The sequence below is a fragment of the Equus przewalskii genome, chromosome 16, assembly GCF_037783145.1.
Source record: "Equus przewalskii isolate Varuska chromosome 16, EquPr2, whole genome shotgun sequence".
In the NCBI taxonomy this organism is placed as follows: Eukaryota; Metazoa; Chordata; class Mammalia; order Perissodactyla; family Equidae; genus Equus; species Equus przewalskii.
Window position 1 is genome coordinate 21,707,200 of NC_091846.1, and position 20,320 is coordinate 21,727,519.

Consider the following 20,320-nt stretch of genomic DNA (forward strand, 5'->3'; position numbering starts at 1 on the left):
GTGTGTGAGGAAGATTGGCGCTGAGCTAATGCTTATTGCCAATCTTCCTCTTTTTGCTTGAGGAAGGGTGTCCCTGTCAATTTCCTATTTTTTAAATGTAGATTCCAAATGAGGAAAACTATAACATGTATTTCACTTAGGGTAGTTACATTGTTTGGAAAGAAGTGGAATAGTAACTATTAAACTTAGAATTTGGTGTACGTAAGTTAGCCTTTAGCTTTTCTTCTTACTGTATTTATATGTTTTTTTTGATAGATGAGTTTTCACTCTGCTCAAACGCACGTCCTGTTACTCTACCCTCATTCTGTTTAGATGACCTTGAGTCCTTCCTTTCTGAGAAAATAGAAACAATCATGTGCTTCTTAACTTCATTCCTCTTTACCTGGACGGTTTCTTTACTCACACTTTCTTTCCTTCTCGTTTTAGAAAAATATATAGCATTCTTCTTGGAAGTTAAACTTTCCACTTAATGTTTTTGCTCCCTTTTTCTACTGTGGACTCAAGTATATCGCCTCGTTAGTCATCCCCTTCCCATCCTGCATCCTCCTCACGTCTGTCTCACTCAATCTCCTGAGGGTTCAAAGTAAAAAAATAAAAAAAGCAAACAAATATCCCTTTCATTAGCCCTATAAGCTCTCCTTCCATTCCTTATCAAACACGGAAACAGGAATGTATGCTCGTGCCTCCATTGCCTCATCCTTACCCTCTTACAATCCTAATTTTGCCCTTGACGGTTTTTTGTGTGTCAGGTGCTTGTAAGCCTCCAACCCCTCATCCAGTGTTCTAGGTAGGGCAGTTGAGCCCTGCTACCTATCAGAGCCAATCTTACCAGTTTCCCCAGAGGACTGGATTGGGGTCCTCTGCCTGCTTTATTCTTAGCTCTGCTGCGGTATGCTCTGGTGGTCCCAGCCCAGCTTTGGTCTCTCTGACTATAAAGCCCATGTCTTTAGGATTTTAGGGGAATATGAATTCTTAAAAGGTTCCTTTCCTTGAGCTAAGTTGTTCTCTGAGGGCCCCTCTTTCCCCTAATACCTTTGCTCTGTAAGAATTGAAAGAGGGCCTTTGAAGTTAAATTATAGGTTACACAGGATGCTCATTGCTGTACAGCATTCAGTATTGTTGAATACTTTGCGTTCTTGAAGTTCTCTTTTTTTGGTAACGTGAGTATAGTTTTCTGGTTCTCCTCTCCCTCTCCGACCACTGTGTCTTTAGTTACTATTTTTTATACCACTACCTGTAGGTGTTCCCTAAAATTTTGCCCTCTCTTTTTAGTCTTTCTCGTACTCCACTGGCCGAATGAGTGACCCCCAGATATGTTGTTTTGGCTCTGTTTTCTCTCCAAGTTCTGGTTCTGTGTGATCAACTGCTTGTGGGCGTCTGTATCCAGAATTCCTGCTGGCACCTTGAAGTCGTTACATATCAAGCAACTGGTTATTTTGTAAAATTTGTTTTTCCTCCTTTAGTCCTTACTGATTTTAAAGATATTACCCATCTGCTCTTGCACACAGGCATGAAACTCATTGCTGTCTTGACTCTTCTCTCATTACCATCCACATTTATTCAGTTGTCTCTGATACTCACACAGTCCTCTCATTCCCCGGCCTAGTTACTTTCAGTGTCGTCCTAGACCACTGCAATTGCCTTTAATTTCATCATCTACTATTTCTCCGCCTTTTTGATTCTTCTTATACACTACCAAATTCACATTCACGAAAGAGAGTTTTGATCACATCATGGCTCCCTTTTGCCCACAAATTAGCATTTAAACTCATTAACCTGGTATTAAAGGCTCTCCATAATCTGACTCCACAATCTGTTTTTCCAGTTTTTTTTTATTTCTGTCATTCACATAGCATTTGCTTTTGATAAACTAAATTATTGCTTGTTATTTACATATTGCACTTCCTAATCCTTTGTTCCTATCTCTATGTGACCAAATCATACCTATCATTCAAGACTGAGTTCCAATGTCACTTTCTCTTTGAAACATTCTGTGATTCCTCAAGAGATAAGTATTTTTTTGGCTCTGCTGAATTTTTATGGTATTTTATTGGTCTTTTCCTTTGTGATTCATAACTTTTTGCCTCGCGCTGTACTTATTTTTGGTACATGTTGTAGCCCCTGTGAGAATATAAATTCCTTTTTCCACTCCATATCCCCTAAGAACAAATTGCCCTCAAATGGTTGGATGAATGAATCTTATACATTGAAGTGATAAGAAAGTTGTAACAGAGCCTTGCCATGGTAAAGTGTTCAGGGCCATTACATTTAGTTGTATGGTTTGTGTATTGCCAAAAGGCTCCTGGCCAAGGGAGTGAGTGGGGCCTGAAATCCAGCTCACATTCCGGGTTCCCCCATACCCAAACATGTGCCAGGCTGGTTGGCGCAGGGCTGCAGCTGCCTGGAAGAAGGGCTACTTGTTCTTTGTATTAAGAACATTGCAGGTTAATCTGTGCATCTGCTTGGCTGCACCTGTCCCTTTATCTGACTCTTACCAAAGCACCGTATAAGCCAGTAGCAGCCCTGAGAGTATTAACAGGATCAGTGGAAGTTCATTATGAAAACCACTTTGTGTCACATAGAAACTATCCAATAATTATTTGTTGGGATGGAAGATACAGATTAATTGAATGTAAAGTAAAGCATTAATTATAGAGCATCTCCTTGATAATCTACTATTAACTTCAAACTCACAAATATTGTAGAACCCCTGTGCAGCTTCTAGAACCTTTGAGATTGCTTGTAATTTTTTACTTAGATCAAATGGCTAATAGTCCCATTTCCCTTGCCCCCACCTCAACTCTAGCTTTTGGTTAGGGTACTCTGATATGAGGTAAATGTGTTTTTTTACTTTGTTCTTTTGTCTGCATTGTGGTGGGTCCAATGATAGTGGCTTCTGGAAGTTTTTCCAGTTTGATTTGAGGGTTAAGTCATAGAAAAAAAGAATATGTTTATTCTTTAAACTCATTCCATTTCACTAGTTTTCTAGGTTAGTAATTTGTCTAGTTATTTACATATGTGTGTTTTTAACATAAAATTTCTATAATCCTGTGAGGAATAGATAAAGTTATTTCTCCTTAAATATATAGGGATGAAAGCTTAGAGATGTTCATTGACTTGGGCACAAGGCAAGCAAATGATGAAGCTAGATGAAAATCCAGGGTTTCTGTATCCCTATCCTATGCTTTTTTTTTTTTGTCATTTAAATTTTATTCACTACAAGTAAAGATATTTAATACACTCTACCAGTCTATCCTATGCTTTTTAAAAATGCTGTGACCAGAATCCTTTAATGGAATTATTTTATTATTGTTGGTTTTTAAGACAAAAAGTCCTTAAACACGTAGTTAATGGTTGAATGCTGTGTGAATGCGTGTGTCTCTGGAGCACCTAGTGTGCATCTAATAAATGAAGTTGATTACACACTACTTGTGACTCCAGTGGATCTGCCCCATTCCAGAGTAGTGACAGGGCAGCCATACATGAAATAAGGTACTTTTAATGTACACTAGAGTTGGTTTTTTATTTTATGAGTGGAACATTGTCTAACATTTCGCACTTAGCTAAGTGCCAAGCATATATGCATATTATTTCACCTAATCCTCACAACAAGTCCTGGAACTCTATATTATTATCTCCAACTTAAAGATATGTTACTTATGCACAATCAGGTTTTCTTGAAATCTGGGTCTGCCTAATTCAAAGACTCTGTGGCTTATGAAACTAGCCGCTTGATATCTGAAGAATGTTCAGAATAGCTTATCACATAAAGGCCTTCAGAGGCTATATAGCTATATTTATTTATTGCTAGTTAGATATAGCTATAGATATATCCTATCTTGGCATCAGGGAAACAAGACAGTCATTACTTGGACTGGCATAGTAGATCTTATTGCTGGTGCTAAGTATCGCAGCTGCCACTGCAGCTCAGTACCAGCAGGGGGCCAGAGGAGTGCTGGAAAGTGAGCAAAAGAATGACATTCTTGGAGACTCTGCTCTGGTGTTTTTGAAATACAGCCAATGGGAGTAGGGGTGTTGCCTAATTTTTGTTATTCAACTTCCTTCTTCTAAAAAGAAAAAACAACAGAAGGAGATGGGAAGCAGAGTAGCATAAAAGAGAAAGCAGAATAAGCTTTGCTATCTTCTTGAAGTTAATTACAAGACCTTTTAAAGATTTCCAAATTTGGCCAAGATTAGCAATTAATAGACAATTGCAGATGTGTTTTTCATTCTGTCGATTAACCAACATTTCTGTGCAACTTGGACACCTCTAAAGCATTTCTCCTATAGCATTTCTTCTATATTCTGCTTTTGTGAAAGTAATTTGAATATCTTTAAGCAATGTCCAGGCCACAATGTTAATTCTGTCTGAAATGGAAATAATGAGAAAGAAGAACTAGAGATATCTATGTTATATGGGTCCGTGGCAAGGTCCTAAGACAGTAAACAGGTTTTTTGCTTTGGGGCTCCCTTATTGGCATAAGGCTATTGAAGAATAAATCAAATGTTATTCCTGGACTACCTGAAGGTATAGCTTTGAGTATTTTGAATTTACACTGTGGTCTTTAGGAATAGAGTAAAATGGAGAAACGAAAAGCATGAATGAAAAGTAAAGAAAAAAAGCCGCTGGGAATAAGAGAGAGGTAAATTCCACTTAAAAAAAAAGAGATCTGGAGAGAGAGCCAAGATGGCGCCGTGAGTAGTCCTCTTTGTCTCTCGCCCTTCGAGTCTACAATTATTTGGACACTTATCGCTTGACAAAGGATATCCAGACAGCATCTCAGGACGTCTGAGACACCCACGCGACTATACATCGGAAGGCGGATGGACTTTCCTCCGGGAGGATGTGGAAATAGGTGAAAACTCTCCGACCCCAACGGGCAGCCTAGTACCCGCAAGCGGCTTTCTTCCAACAGGCGACCCCAGAGGATCCACGCACATCTAGGGCAGGAGCGAGAACACAACAGAGGAGCGACGGTGGAAACAGGTGACCAGAACCCTACCTAAACCCCCCGCAATTACTCCTAAACGCAGAGGGAAACTTTGGAGTTGCACACCTGAGCCCGCGGGGAGAGTCTCTCCCCGCCATTGGCGGGGAGACCCAGCCTGGTGCTCGGGGCGCCCGGAGGGTCCCAGAGAGAAACACGGAGGGCACGGAGGTCTCCCAGCTGCCGTTGCCCGCCCCGTGGGACTAGGGATTGCCGGAGATCTCGGAGAGGACCGGGGCTGGGGGAACTTTCAAAGGCCGGTTCGGCGACCCAGAGGGGAAGTGCCGGAGCTCTGCCCGGGCAGCAGACAAAACTCTCTGTCTGCCGTTAGCAGAGGGGCCACGCTGAGCATTCACGGCTCCGGGAGAGGCCCGGAGAGAATCCCAGAGGGCGGGGCGACCCCCAGCTGCCGTTGCCCGCCCCGTGGGGCTAGGGATTGCCAGAGATCTCGGAGAGGACCGGGGCGGGGGAACTTTCAAAGGCCGGTTCGGCGACCCGGAGGGGAAGTGCCGGAGCTCCGCCCGGGCAGCAGACAAAACTCTCTGTGTGCCGTTAGCAGAGGGGCGACGCTGAGCACTCACGGCTCCGGGAGAGGCCCGGAGAGAATCCCAGAGGGCAGGGCGACCCCCAGCTGCCGTTGCCCACCCCGTGGGGCTAGGGATTGCCAGAGATCTCGGAGAGGACCAGGGCGGGGGAACTTTCAAAGGCCGGTTCGGCGACCCGGAGGGGAAGCGCCGGAGCTCCGCCAGGCAGCAGACAAAACTCTCTGTCTGCCATTAGCAGAGGGGCCACGCCCAGCATTCAGGGCTCCCGGCAGAGGCCTGGACAGAAGCCCAGAGGGCGGGGCGACCCCCAGCTGCCGTTGCCCGTCCCGTGGGACTAGGGATTGCCGGAGATCTCAGAGAGGACCGGGGCTGGGGGAACTTTCAAAGGCCGGTTCAGCGACCCGGAGGGGAAGTGCCGGAGCTCCGCCCGGGCAGCAGACAAAACTCTCTGTGTGCCGTTAGCAGAGGGGCGACGCTGAGCACTCAGGGCTCCGGGAGAGGCCCGGAGAGAATCCCAGAGGGCGGGGCGACCCCCAGCTGCTGTTGCCCGCCCTGTGGGGCTAGGGATTGCCAGAGATCTCGGAGAGGACCGGGGCGGAGGAACTTTCAAAGGCCGGTTCGGCGACCCGGAGGGGAAGCGCTGGAGCTCTGCCCGGGCAGCAGACAAAACTCTCTGTCTGCCGTTAGCAGAGGGGCCACGCTGAGCAGTCACGGCTCCGGGAGAGGCCCGGAGAGAATCCCAGAGGGCGGGGCGACCCCCAGCTGCCGTTGCCCACCCCGTGAGGCTAGGGATTGCCGGAGATCTCGGAGAGGGCTGGGGCTGGAGAGAGTTCCAGAGACCCAGCTTAGTAGCCTAGGGGGAAACCCTACAGGATCACAGCAGCCTTAGGGAAAGCCTCTGCACAGCACCAGTAGAAGGCACCCAGCCGCCAGCCACAAGGCTGGAAGACCCCAGGGCAAAAGCAGCATAGCTAGGTGTACTAACCACAGACTGTAGAAGATGCCAATAGCTCTCCTGCGACCCATAGAGGACAAGTGAGATTTGGTGGGTGCCGACAGCAACGGAGCGACAAATATAAGTGATCCCACCCTTGGCCGCTGGAAAAGCCCATAACACTGTTGCAGACCCCAAGGAGAGAGCGCATCTAGGTGGGCAACAACAGTAGGCACCTGCAGCCTGAAGCCCCCCTGTGACGGCCCCCACGGCAGAGGAGGGAATCCAAAGGGCCACTGTGGCTACGAAGAGGGGCCCAGGCCCAGTTAGCAACTACGGACAGGGTTCCTGGTTGGTGAAGTATAAACAGCTGCTCCCCCCACCGCAGCAGCTGAAACAAGTGAAAGGAGCAACTAAACTCTATCTCCATGCGGAGGCACAAATCAACATCATCAAGCAATATGAAAAAATACATTAAATCTCCAGAACAGAAAGAAAGTAACAAATACACAGAAAACAATCCCAAAGAAAATGAGATATATAACCTAAATGATGATGACTTCAAAACAGCCATCATTAGGATTCTCAATGAGTTAAGAGAGAATTCTGACCGACAACTCAACGAGTTCAGGAGCTATGTCACAAAAGAGTTTGATACGATAAAGAAGAACCAAACAGAAATATTGGAAATGAAGAACACAATAGAGGAGATTAAGAAAAATCTAGATGCTCTGAACAGTAGGGCCAATAATATGGAGGAAAGAATTAGCAATTTGGAAGATGGCAATATAGAATTGTTGCAGGCAGAGGAGGAGAGAGAAGCAAGACTTAAAAGAAATGAAGAAACTCTCCGAGAATTATCAGACACAATTAGGAGATGCAACGTAAGGATTATAGGTATACCAGAGGGAGAAGAGAAGGAGAAAGGGGCAGAAAATCTATTCAAAGAAATAATGGCTGAGAACTTCCCAAATCTGGTGAGGGAGATGGATCTTCAGGTGACAGAAGCCAATAGATCTCCAAACTTTATCAATGCAAGAAGAACAACTCCACGGCATATAGTAGTGAAGCTAGCAAAAGTCAACGACAAGGAGAAAATATTAAGGACAGCCAGGCTAAAGAAACTAACCTACAAAGGAACCCCCATCAGGCTATCAGCAGATTTCTCAGCAGAAACTTTACAGGCTAGAAGAGAGTGGAATGATATATTCAAAAATCTGAAGGACAAAAATCTACAGCCGAGAATTCTCTACCCAGCGAAAATATCCTTCAAATACGATGGAGAAATAAAAACTTTCCCAGATAAACAAAAATTAAGGGAGTTCATTGCCACAAAACCTCCTCTTCAGGAAATCCTCAGGAAAACCCTCATTCCTGAAAAATCCAAAAAAGGAAAGGGGCTACAAAACCAAGAGCAGAGGAGATAAGTAGAAGGACAACAACAGAGAGTAGCAGCTCTACATCAGAACAGATTAAACCATGGGACGAGAAACAAAGGAAACTGAAGAAAACCGGAAAACAAGACACAAAATGGTAGTGGTAGGCCCCCACGTCTCAATAATCACTCTAAATGTAAATGGATTGAACTCCCCAATCAAAAGACACAGAGTGGCAGGATGGATCAAAGAACAAGATCCAACAATATGCTGCCTCCAGGAAACACACCTCAGCCCCAAAGACAAACACAGACTCAGAGTGAAGGGATGGAGAACAATACTCCAAGCTAATAATGAACAAAAGAAAGCAGGTGTCGCTATACTAATATCAGACAAGGTAGATTTCAAAACAAAACAGATAAAGAAAGATAAAGAGGGACAGTATATAATGATAAAAGGGACTCTCCACCAAGAAGACATAACACTTATAAATATATACGCACCCAACACAGGAGCACCAAAATTTGTAAAGCAACTCTTAATAGAACTAAAAGAAGACATCAACAACAATACAATAATAGTAGGGGACCTCAACACACCATTAACACCAATGGACAGAACATCCAGACAGAAAATCAACAAGGAAATAATAGAATTAAATGAAAAATTAGACCAGATGGACTTAATAGATATATATAGAACACTTCATCCAAAAACAGCAGGTTACACATTCTTCTCAAGTGCACATGGAACATTCTCAAGGATTGACCATATTTTGGGAACCAAAGCAAACATCAATAAATACAAGAGAGTTGAAATAATATCAAGCATCTTTTCTGATCATAACGCTATTAAACTAGAAATCAACTACAAGAAAAAAGCAGAGAAAGGTGCAAAAATGTGGAGACTAAACAACACGCTTCTCAACAAACAATGGATCATTGAGGAAATTAAAGAAGAAATCAAATATTATCTGGAGACAAATGAAAATGAGAACACGACATACCAAATCATTTGGGATGCAGCAAAAGCAGTCCTAAGAGGGAAATTCATCGCAATACAGGCTCACCTCACTAAACAAGAAAAAGCTCACCTAAGCAACCTCAAACGACACCTAACAGAACTAGAAAAAGAAGAACAAACAAAGCCCAGAGTCAGTAGAAGGAGGGAAATAATAAAAATAAGAGCAGAAATAAACGATATTGAAACAAAAAAGACAATAGAAAGGATCAATGAAACAAAGAGTTGGTTCTTCGACAGAATTAACAAAATTGACAAACCCCTAGCCAGACTCACCAAGAAAAGAAGAGAGAAATCGCAAATTAATAAAATCAGGAATGACAGAGGAGAAATCACAACAGATACCAATGAAATACAAGAGATCATAAGAGAATACTATGAAAAACTATATGCCAACAAATTGAGCAACCTGGAAGAAATGGACAAATTCCTAGACTCCTACAATCTCCCCAAACTGAATCAGGAAGAAATGGAGAATCTGAATAGACCAATCACAAGTAAGGAAATAGAAACGGTAATCAAAAACCTCCCCAAAAACAAGAGTCCAGGACCAGATGGCTTCTCTGGAGAATTCTACCAAACATTCAAAGAAGACTTAATACCTATTCTCCTCAAACTGTTCCAGAAAATTGAGAAAGATGGAGAACTCCCTAACACATTCTATGAAGCCAACATCACTCTGATCCCCAAACCTGACAAGGACAACACAAAGAAGGAGAACTACAGGCCGATATCGCTGATGAACATAGATGCAAAAATCCTCAACAAAATTTTGGCAAACCGATTACAGCAATACATCAAAAAGATTATACACCATGATCAAGTGGGATTTATACCAGGGACACAGGGATGGTTCAACATCCGCAAGGCAATCAACGTGATACACTACATCAACAAAATGAAAAACAAAAACCACATGATCATCTCAATAGATGCAGAGAAAGCATTCGACAAGATCCAACACCCATTTATGATAAAAATCCTCAGTAAAATGGGTATAGAAGGAAAGTACCTCAACATAATAAAGGCCATATATGATAGACCCACAGCCAACATCATACTCAATGGACAAAAGCTGAAAGCCATCCCTCTGAGGACAGGAACAAGACAAGGGTGCCCACTTTCACCACTCCTATTCAACATAGTACTGGAGGTGCTGGCCAGAGCAATTCGGCAGGAAAAAGAAATAAAAGGAATCCAAATAGGTAACGAAGAAGTAAAACTCTCGTTGTTTGCAGACGACATGATCTTATACATAGAAAACCCCAAAGAATCCACAGAAAAACTATTAGAAATAATCAACAACTACAGCAAAGTAGCAGGGTATAAAATTAACGTGCATAAATCAGTAGCATTTCTATGCACTAACAATAAACTAACAGAAAAAGAACTCAAGAACTCTATCCCATTCACAATCGCAACGAAAAGAATAAAATACCTTGGGATAAACTTAACCAAGGAAGTGAAGGATGTATACAATGAAAACTACAAGACTTTCTTGAAAGAAATAGGCGATGACATAAAGAGATGGAAAAACATTCCTTGTACATGGATTGGAAGAATAAACATAGTTAAAATGTCCATACTACCTAAAGCAATATACAGATTCAATGCTATCCCAATCAGAATCCCAAGAACATTCTTCACAGAAATTGAACAAACAATCCTAAAATTCATATGGGGGAACAAAAGACCGCGAATTGCTAAAGCAATCCTGAGCAAGAAAAACAAAGCCGGCGGAATCACAATCCCCGATTTCAAAACATACTACAAAGCTACAGTGATCAAAACAGCATGGTACTGGTACAAAAACAGGTCCACAGATCAATGGAACAGAATTGAAAGCCCAGAGATAAAACCACACATCTATGGACAGCTAATCTTCGACAAAGGAGCAGAGGGCCTACAATGGAGAAAAGAAAGTCTCTTCAACAAATGGTGCTGGGAAAACTGGACAGCCACATGCAAAAGATTGAAAATTGACCATTCTTTTTCACCACACACCACAATAAACTCAAAATGCATCAAAGACCTAAAGATTAGGCCTGAGACAATAAGTCTTTTGGAAGAGAATATAGGCAGTACACTCTTTGACATCAGTTTCAAAAGAATCTTTTCGGACACTGTAACTCCTCAGTTGAGGGAAACAATAGAAAGAATAAACAAATGGGACTTCATCAGACTAAAGAGCTTCTTCAAGGCAAGGGAAAACAGGATTGAAACAAAAAAACAGCTCACTAATTGGGAAAAAATATTTACAAGCCACTTATCCGACAAAGGGTTAATCTCCATAATATACAAAGAACTCACACTGCTTAACAACAAAAAAACAAACAACCCGATCAAAAAATGGGCAGAGGACATGAACAGACATTTCTCAAAAGAAGATATGAATATGGCCAATAGACACATGAAAAGATGTTCATCATCGCTAATCATCAGGGAAATGCAAATCAAAACTACACTAAGATATCACCTTACCCCCGTTAGATTGGCAAAAACATCCAAAACCAAGAACGACAAATGTTGGAGAGGTTGTGGAGAAAGAGGAACCCTCATACACTGTTGGTGGGAATGCAAACTGGTACAGCCACTATGGAAAACAGTATGGAGATTTCTCAAAAAGTTAAAAATAGAAATACCCTATGACCCAGCCATCCCATTACTGGGTATCTATCCTAAGAACCTGATAACAGATATCTCAAGAGTCCGTTGCACCCCTATGTTCATCGCAGCATTATTTACAATAGCCAAGACGTGGAACCAGCTTACATGCCCAGAAACTGATGACTGGATAAAGAAGATGTGGTATATATACACAATGGAATACTACTCAGCCATAAAAAAAGACGAAATTGGCCCATTCACAACAACGTGGATGGACCTCGAGGGCATTATGTTAAGCGAAATAAGTCAGTCAGAGAAAGATGATCTCTATATGACTCCACTCATAGGTGGAAATTAGTATATTGAGAAGGAGATCTGATCGGTGGTTACCAGGGAAAAGGGGGGGTGGGGGGAGGGTACGAAGGGGGAAGTGGTGTACCCACAACATGACTAACAAAAATGTACAACTGAAATCTCACAAGCTTGTAATCTATCATAACATTAATAAAAAAAAAAATAATAAAAAAAAAAAAAAAAAGAGATCTGAGTTACCCAAATTAGCAAAATTGCAAACAATCCACAATACTTTTTAGCATTCTCTAACATATACATATATTTTATGATGGTAAGAATAGTAGTAATTTCTGCTATAACACTTGTTTTGAAAACACAGATTTTTCCAACATGATTGATACGATAGGGAACTATTTGAGCATATTGAAATTTCTCATTTGCTTTTGTGTAATTTCATTCGTGAGAAACACTACATGGATGCAGAAATCACCCTGACTAAACCTAGCCACAGAGGAAATACACAAAATGTACACATGCATACACCTCAGACACCTACCAGCTATCTCAATGTACCACGTGTTACATGAGTCACATTCATCCACTTTGGTGTTACAGCTTTCCAGCAGATTTCAGAGAACCCTATTTCCACTGTTTCAAAATAACCCACAAGCTACAGCTCTTCTAACACCCACCTCCACAAGCAAATGTCAGGTCTTTTTCAAGGTAAGTTGCCATATATATTACAGTATTTATGTACTTTTTCCAGTATTTCAAAATAACCCACAAGCTACAACTCTTCTAACACCCACTTCCACAAGCAAATGTCAGGTCTTTTTCAAGGTAAAGTGTTATATTTATTGTAATATTTATATACTTTTTAACGACTTAACATATGTAAAACTGTGCTCCTGTTTTTATTAGATTCCTACCTTTTAAAGAAATATGCGTCTTGACAGAGTTTTTGAGTTTGAGCTTTATTATTTTAGGTAATGAATGAATGTACTTGGCTAGAGGTGTTGTAAAAGATATATGCAAGGTAAGGGCTAAAGCAAGCTGTAAAATTTCTGCCTTTTTGCAATAAAAAATGCTGAATGATCTAATGATTTGAGTAAGGTCCAGTCAAAAGCAATGGAAGCCTTAAGACTCCCCAGCCATCACTTCCAATTACCAGATTTTAAGCCACTCTTTTCATGATAATGACATTGTAAATGAGCAAAGTCCCAGGCACATGAAATGAGTCATACAAGTGGGCAATATGTGGTTTTGCAAAGCTCCACCTGGGTAGAATTTGAGTCAAAAGATTTTGAGTAAAAGACAAAGAATGAGCTTATATGGGAAAGGATAACCAAAAGGGCATATACAGACTCTGAGAACTTAAGAACTTCCTAAGCATTTTATCTGTCTGTTTCTCTCTCCAGTGTGATCACAGCCCTAAGCTAAATTAGTGTGAGCAAAAGCAGGGAGGCAGAAAGTGTGAGAAAGATATGAAAGAACCCAGTAGAAGATAAGATTAGAAAATATGGGGGCCAGCTCCACGGCCAAGTGGTTAAGTTCTTGCGCTCCTCTTCGGCAGCCCAGGGTTTCACTGGTTCCAACCAGATCCTGGGCGCGGACATGGCACCGCTCATCAGGCCATGCTGAGGTGGCGTCCCACATAGCACAACCAGAGGCACTCACAACTAGAATATACAACTATGTACTGGAGGGCTTTGGGGAAAAGAAGAAGAAGAAAAAAGTAAAAAAAGAAGATTGGCAACAGATGTTAGCTCAGGTGCCAATATTAAAAAAAAAGAAAAGAAAATATGAAAGATATAATTAGAAAGAAAAGATATGATTTGAACCTAGGAGAAGCCTGAGGACCCAAGCATCTCTTGCTTCTTCTCCTTTGTTGGGCAAAGGTAGCAGTCAACCCCAGATACAAAGCAATCTATTGGGGTGCAGCCTGACTGTCAGGGGCAAGTTTGCCCCATTTGTTTGGAAGAAGAGGCCAAGATGGAAGCAGTTTATCTTGGGGCCTTGAGTAATGGGCAGAGCAATGAAGCCGATTAGAGACAAAAATCACAACAGCAGGTCTAGATCCAATGGTTTCTGACTTTGATTACTAGAAAACAAGAGGCAAAATGATTAGAAGCCAATTGAGAATCTAAGACAGTTGTATTGTCAAAAAAATTCAAGTCTGAGAAGTAAAGGCCTGAGACTTCCCATCCCCTGGAAACTCCCAGACCCCTAAATCTGACCCCAGAACAAGTGGACTGCCTCAGCAGGAAAGCTCTCAGTCAGGAGCCATCCACAGTGACCCTGTCAAATGTGATTTTGGAGGATAATTTGTAGAGGAGATTCTCCCAGAGTTCAGAGAGATTAGAACCAGGGGCAACCAGTTTGATAACTAAGAAACTCATTTTCCCTTCCCAGTCAGGAAAGTTTGCTCTTTCTGTCCAGCAAAATATCTTATATATTGTGGACTGATGTTTCTTCGCCTCCCTTTTTTCGTGTGGGAGTATTTATTACTGGTGTCCTGTTTTCCTTTTGCCTTGTTTGTTAGAAGTCTTGCAGGGGATTGGAGGGGTTAAATTTATCATTGAGCCATAGGATGCTCGACTGTAAGAAGCTACTTCAGACTTGATTGAGAAGCATATAACCAACAGAGATCTTGAAGCTGGATGCAGTCAACAAGTTTGAGCAAGGGTGAGTGCACTGTTAATCACAGTTGGAAAACTTGCTCAGTGTTAGTCAGGACCATTGTTAAAAGTATAGATGTGGGAAAAGAGTAGATGTGGATGCTGAGCAACCAGGTTGGACTTTTTTATGGAATCGTATTATATAATACACAGGTGTAACTGAGCGAATTCAACTATATATGCTTTGTAATTAAATCAAGTGCAGATAATCTCACCTAGCATTTCAGTTAATGACTCTAAGCTAGATAGAAGACTTGAAGTAGCTCTTTCCTGGTGAGCCTCTCACAGTGCCTTTCTGTTACCTCATAGGCCTGTCAGTCACTTAGCATTCCTGCTAGTACTCAGCAGCAAAGCCAGTTCACAGAAGCACACGTTCCTGTGGGTACAGTGATTAACGGCTGGTTACGTGAACTGGCAGGACCAGAGTCATTTTCCAGGGATTGGTATGGCTGCTAAAAGAGAGGCTCAGGGGCTTTTCTCCTTTTGAGGTTGTGGGGACCAAGGCCATATAATCTGGCAATGGCTGTCTTTGCCACCATGCAGAGAGAGCCCAACTGTGAATGAAGACAAGACAGGAGAAAGCAATGCAGAAAAAAAGAAAGAAAGATCTCCAATGATATTGTTTAAGCTTGGGCTGAAGTTAGCTTTAATCCAGGGTCTCTCAGCCTTGGCACTTTTGACATTTTGGGTTGGATAATTCCTTGTTAGGGGGAGGATGTTCTCTCATTGTAGTATGTTTAGCAGCATCTCTGGCCTCTGCCCACTAGGTGCTTCCCCAGCTGAGAACCACTGCTCTAATCCTTGGCTTTTTGGTTACATGATCCTTAATTTACCTGTTTGCTAAACTTATAAGAATTGGGTCTGTCGCTTGCAGTCCGATTGTTTCAGTTAATATACTTTTTCTTACAGCTTTTATATGTAAATAAAAAACAAGTACAGTAATTAAACATGAAGAACTCTAAAACCAATAAAGTAAAATTAACGATAGTTTAATCCAACAGATAACACTAAATTGCAGATATAACAATTATAAAAAACACATATTTGTGTGGTTAGTATTTTAATGGTAGAGTCTTGATTTTTTTTTTGAACACGACAAACCAATTTTTGTCTCAGTTATTGTTGACAGTATGCTCTTTTTAAACCACCAGTGTGTTATTTTGATGAACTAATCAATTTAATAATGTGCCTTAAAAAATTCTATAACTAGTTACAATACTTATAACTAGTGAAGTGCCGCAGTAATATATACCAAGATGGAATCTTAAGTCTTAGAACACTCAATAATGTGAATGTGACTGCCAAGGTGGAGGATGTAATTTGAAATTCTGCATACTTATATTGCCAAGTACGGTGGTAAATCATTTTTCCCACTACATTTTTGTGTTCAAGTAACTGTAAAATCATTGCTTACTTAGTGTACCATCACGTCATTTGACCATAACTTAATCTATATGCATCATTTATATTTTTATCTCTTCCTTTGTGCTTTTCTCAATAGCTAAAACAACTCCGCGGAACTACATCATTTGTAGGTTGCTAAAGTCTGTGTTTAATAATAAAAAATTTAAATCTCATTCTATGAAATTTCTCTCAGTTGTGAATTAACAATGTAAAATAGAAGTTTTGATTTTGCAACAGGTCAACTAATTCAACATTTTGATGTTAGAACTCTTTAATGTAATGATAATCATATACTGTATACTTACCAGTACATTAAAAGTTAAATTAGAAGTTGACTGCAAAAAATTCTCTAAACTGTATCCCTTACTTTTATTGTTATGAATATGAATTTTGGTATTGTTATTTTGAATCTATATGAAGTATATCAAAAGATAAAGCAAATACAGCATTATGCTAATGTTATTAGAACCATGTTTTTTAATTTTTTTTTTGGTGAGGAAGGTTGGCCCTGAGCTAATGTCTGTTGCTAGTCTTCCTTTATTTTTTGTATGTGGGATGCTGCCACAGTATGGCTTGATGAGCGGTGTGTAGGTCCATGCCCAGGATCCGAATCTGTGAACCCTGGGCTGCCAAGGTAGAACACGCAAATTTAACCACTACACCACCGGGCCAGCCCCTAGAACCAAGTTTTTATATAAGGCAAGATGAATATAAAATGAAAGAAGTAGAGTTAAAACTCTAATGATAGATTAGAATTGAAGATATCAATGTAAATAATGATTTTTAAAACTGTGTTTCCTAACTTTGACCACGGAGAGGTCTACAGGCAGTGGCATCCCAGTAGCAATGAATATGCCTAGTACCCAAATTTTTTCTAAATACTATTCCTCACTAAAAGGAACTAGGGCTCCTTGGAGAAATGGCTCATTCCAGATATTGGACAGAGAAATACAAGGTAAGGCTGGGACATTTTGTGGAACTAGAAAGAAATGAAAGTTGAAAAATTAGTGGAATTGTATCAAAAGGACGCAGGAGCTATCTTGAAGGGACTCCCACTGGCCAAATTTGGGAAAATTTGAGCAATTATTTCAGATACCTCTTATATATCTTTGCAGATTCTCTGGGACTCACTTGTTCGTTTAGCCCTATGCAAACTCTGAGGCAGGCATAATCTTAAACAGCTTTATTTCCTGCCATTCTGCGAGCCCCTCGCTTCCTTCAGTGTCCACAGGGAAGACCCACACATGTGCCACCTGGAAGTACAGAGGAATGAAACTCAACTATAGGGGAATTAATGCCCTTTTGGGAAAGCCTTTGATCAATGGAAGAGAAAGCCAGTGGATAAATTTTTTCTCTGCTTTTTCTCTTCTGCACCCTAGGGATGTTCCTGAAATGCAGTTTATATGGTTTCTAAAAGGTTCAGTCTGACAGATTAAATAGGGGGCCAGTTTGAAAATGCGTTGTTATATTGGCTCTCCCTCCTCCTTTGCTTTATTGCCCTTGTCCCTCACTCCTGCTCATTGTGATTGGATTTCTTTTTAAAATATTACATAAGTCTTTTGCTTCAGACCCTGGTTTTTGGGGGAATCTAGGCTACAAGGACAGCATCAAAAAGAATAATGCCTGTAACTGATTGAAACATTGAATATATAAAGATTTATGAACCTATAATGATATTCAAAAAAAGAGAAAGACTTCTCTTACCCAAAATATCTTATTTGCCACCATTGGAAGTGAATGTTACCAGCTTCTTACTCTCAGAATTGGTAATTAAAGGAAGAGAATTAAGCAATTATCATGACTTTTCATTGGAAGTTTGGTTAAGGAGAAGCTCTTCCCTACAAAACAATGCCATCCAACATAGGATGAACAATAGAATTTTAAAAAATCACCGGTTTGCAACCCCTGGTGAAATGATTGACTTAGGCAGGGATCATCAATGAATACTAAAATCATTAATGGAGTTTTGATAGAGACTGTATATTTGTGTGTTGACAAAGTGTCACTCTATTCCTTACTAGGTAGTCAAAAAGGCAAACAAGTCCTTTCAATAAGAAATTTACTATTATTACCCTTACTCAGTCGTCATAGATCACTAATAGTGGACAACGGGACATTGTTGTCTTCTGATGTTATACATCATAAGCTTATGAAATTATCTTGTGAAAAAGGTTTGACTTTTTTTATGCTTTTAGATCTAAGTTCTTGTTTTTAGGAAATACAGAGGATAGAGGGACAAGTTAAATGGCATCACAAAACACATTCTTAAAAGTTTCCATGAGGCAGTTGTCCTGGTTTCTTGAAAATGTCAAAATGAGTTAAAAGTGGGGGGGTGCATAACCAAATTCAATGTATTATTCTTAAACAGATCTGGTTTGAAAAAACTGTCTTACCCATCCAGAGATAAATACATATTCATCTGTGTTTTTTATAGCTCTTTTATGGTTTAATGTTTCATTTGATATTGGTATTTTTGTGTTTTTTTTCCATCATTCTTGTAAGATGCTTATCAATTTTATTGATCTTTTCAAAGAATCAGGTTATTTTTCATTTTTTATTGTTTTTCTGTTGTTAACTTTATTGATTTCTGCTCTTTATTATTTCTTTGATTCTCCTTGATTTGCATTTAATATATTCTTTAAGTTTCTTTGAGTGAAAGCCTAGGTTGTTAACTTGGGGCCTGCCTTCTTTTCTAATGTAAGTACTTAATGTTAAGCACATCTGTTTAAATACTTCTTTACCTGCATCCCACAGATTTTTTTTTTTCTTGAGGAAGATTAGCCCTGAGCTAACTACTCCCAATCCTCCTCTTTTTGCTGAAGAATACTGGCCCTGAACTAACATCCATGCCCATCTTCCTCTACTTTATATGTGGGAGACCTGCCACAGCATGGCTTGCCAAGTGGTGCCATGTCCATACCCGGGATCCAAACTGGCGAACCCCAGCCCGCTGAAGCAGAACGTGAGCACTTAACTGCAGCGCCACCGGGCCAGCCCCTGCATCCTACAGATTTTGATATGCCATGTTTTCATTTTCATTTAGTTCAAAATACTTTCTAAGTTCCATTTTTATTTCTTCTTTGAGCAATAGATTATTTAGTAGTGCGCTGGTTAGTTTCAAATTATTTGGGAATTTTATCTTTTATTATTGATTTCTGATTTAATACGGTCAGAGAACATATTTTGTATGTTTGTTATATGTCAGGTCAAATTGGTTTTAGTGGTGCTAAACCACTGTGTCACTGTTCAAGTCTTTTATATCCTTACTGATTTTTCTATCTACTTTTTCTATGAATTATTGAAAGAGGAATATTTATATCTTGGACTGTACTTGTAGATTTGTATTTTTCTCCTGTCATTTCAGGCTTTTTCTTCATGTATTTGAAACTTTCTTATTTGGCGCATAAATGTTTAGGATTTTTATGACCTCTTGTAAAATTGACCCCTTTATTGTTAAGAAATGGTTCTTTTTCTCCCTACTAGTTTCCTTTGCTCTGAAATCTACTTTGATGGTATTTATAATTACCTCAGCTTTTATTTATTTATTTATTTATTTAACTTATTGAAGAAGATTAGCCCTGAGCTAACATTTTCTGCCAATCCTCCTCTTTTTTGCTGAGGAATACTGGCCCTGAGCTAACATCCATGCCCATCTTCCTCTACTTTATATGTGGGATGCCTGCCACAGCATGGCTTGACAAGCGGTGGGTAAGTCCACACCCAGGATCCGAACTGCTGAACCCTGGGCCACCAAATCAGCAAACCCTGGGCCACTGAAGTGGAAGGTGCGAACTTAACTGCTGCGCCACCGGACTGGCCCCCTCAGCTTTCTTTTGAGTGGTATTAGTATAGTATATCTTTTTCTTTCCTTCACCTTTAACCTATTTGTGTCTGTGTATTTAAAGTGGGTTTCTTAAAAGCAACATGTAGTTGGGTCTTGCCTTTTTGTGTAATCTGACAACTTCTGATTTTTTTTTTCTGCTTTTTCTCCCCACATACCCCCAGTATATAGTTGCATATTTTTTAGTTGTGGGTCCTTCTAGTTGTGGCCTGTGGGATGCCGCCTCAGCACGGCCTGAGGAGCGGTGCCGTGTCTGCACCCAGGATTCGAACTGGCGAAACCCCATGCCGCTGAAGCAGAGCGCGTGAACTTAACCGCTCAGCCACAGTGCCAGACCCAACTTCTGATTTTTAATTGGAGTGTTTGGACCATTTACATTTAGTATGGTTTTTGATAAAGTTGGGTTGAAATCACCATCTTGCTATTTGTTTTCTGGTCATCCCTTCAGTACTTTGTTCATTCCTTCTTCTTTTTTCTGCCTTCTTTTGGATTGAGTATTTTTTATTATTTAATTTTATCTCATTTAGTGGCATATTAGCTATATCTCTTTGGGTCTTTTCGTTTGTTTGTTTGTTTGTTTAGTGGTCACTTTTGATTTTATAGTTTGTATGTTTAACTTATCACAGCCTGCCT

At 40.5% G+C, this 20,320-nt stretch overlaps 1 protein-coding gene across 32 annotated transcripts in view; it reads left to right on the top strand.

Annotated features, from left to right (window-relative positions):
- Positions 1-20,320, top strand: part of CAB39L (calcium binding protein 39 like) — a 156,691-nt gene that overhangs the window by 32,844 nt on the left and 103,527 nt on the right. For 7 of the 32 annotated variants that reach the window (XM_070578210.1, XM_070578218.1, XM_070578212.1 and 4 more), the window contains 2 exons: positions 12,380-12,487; positions 14,307-14,449. The exons of 18 other annotated variants lie outside the window; for them this stretch is intronic. The gene's annotated coding sequence lies outside the window, so the exon portion shown is untranslated. Of the gene's footprint in view, positions 1-12,379; positions 12,488-12,755; positions 12,801-14,306; positions 14,450-20,320 lie in introns of those variants that run through there. 7 more of the 32 variants (XM_070578193.1, XM_070578194.1, XM_070578215.1 and 4 more) reach the window with 2 other exon arrangements.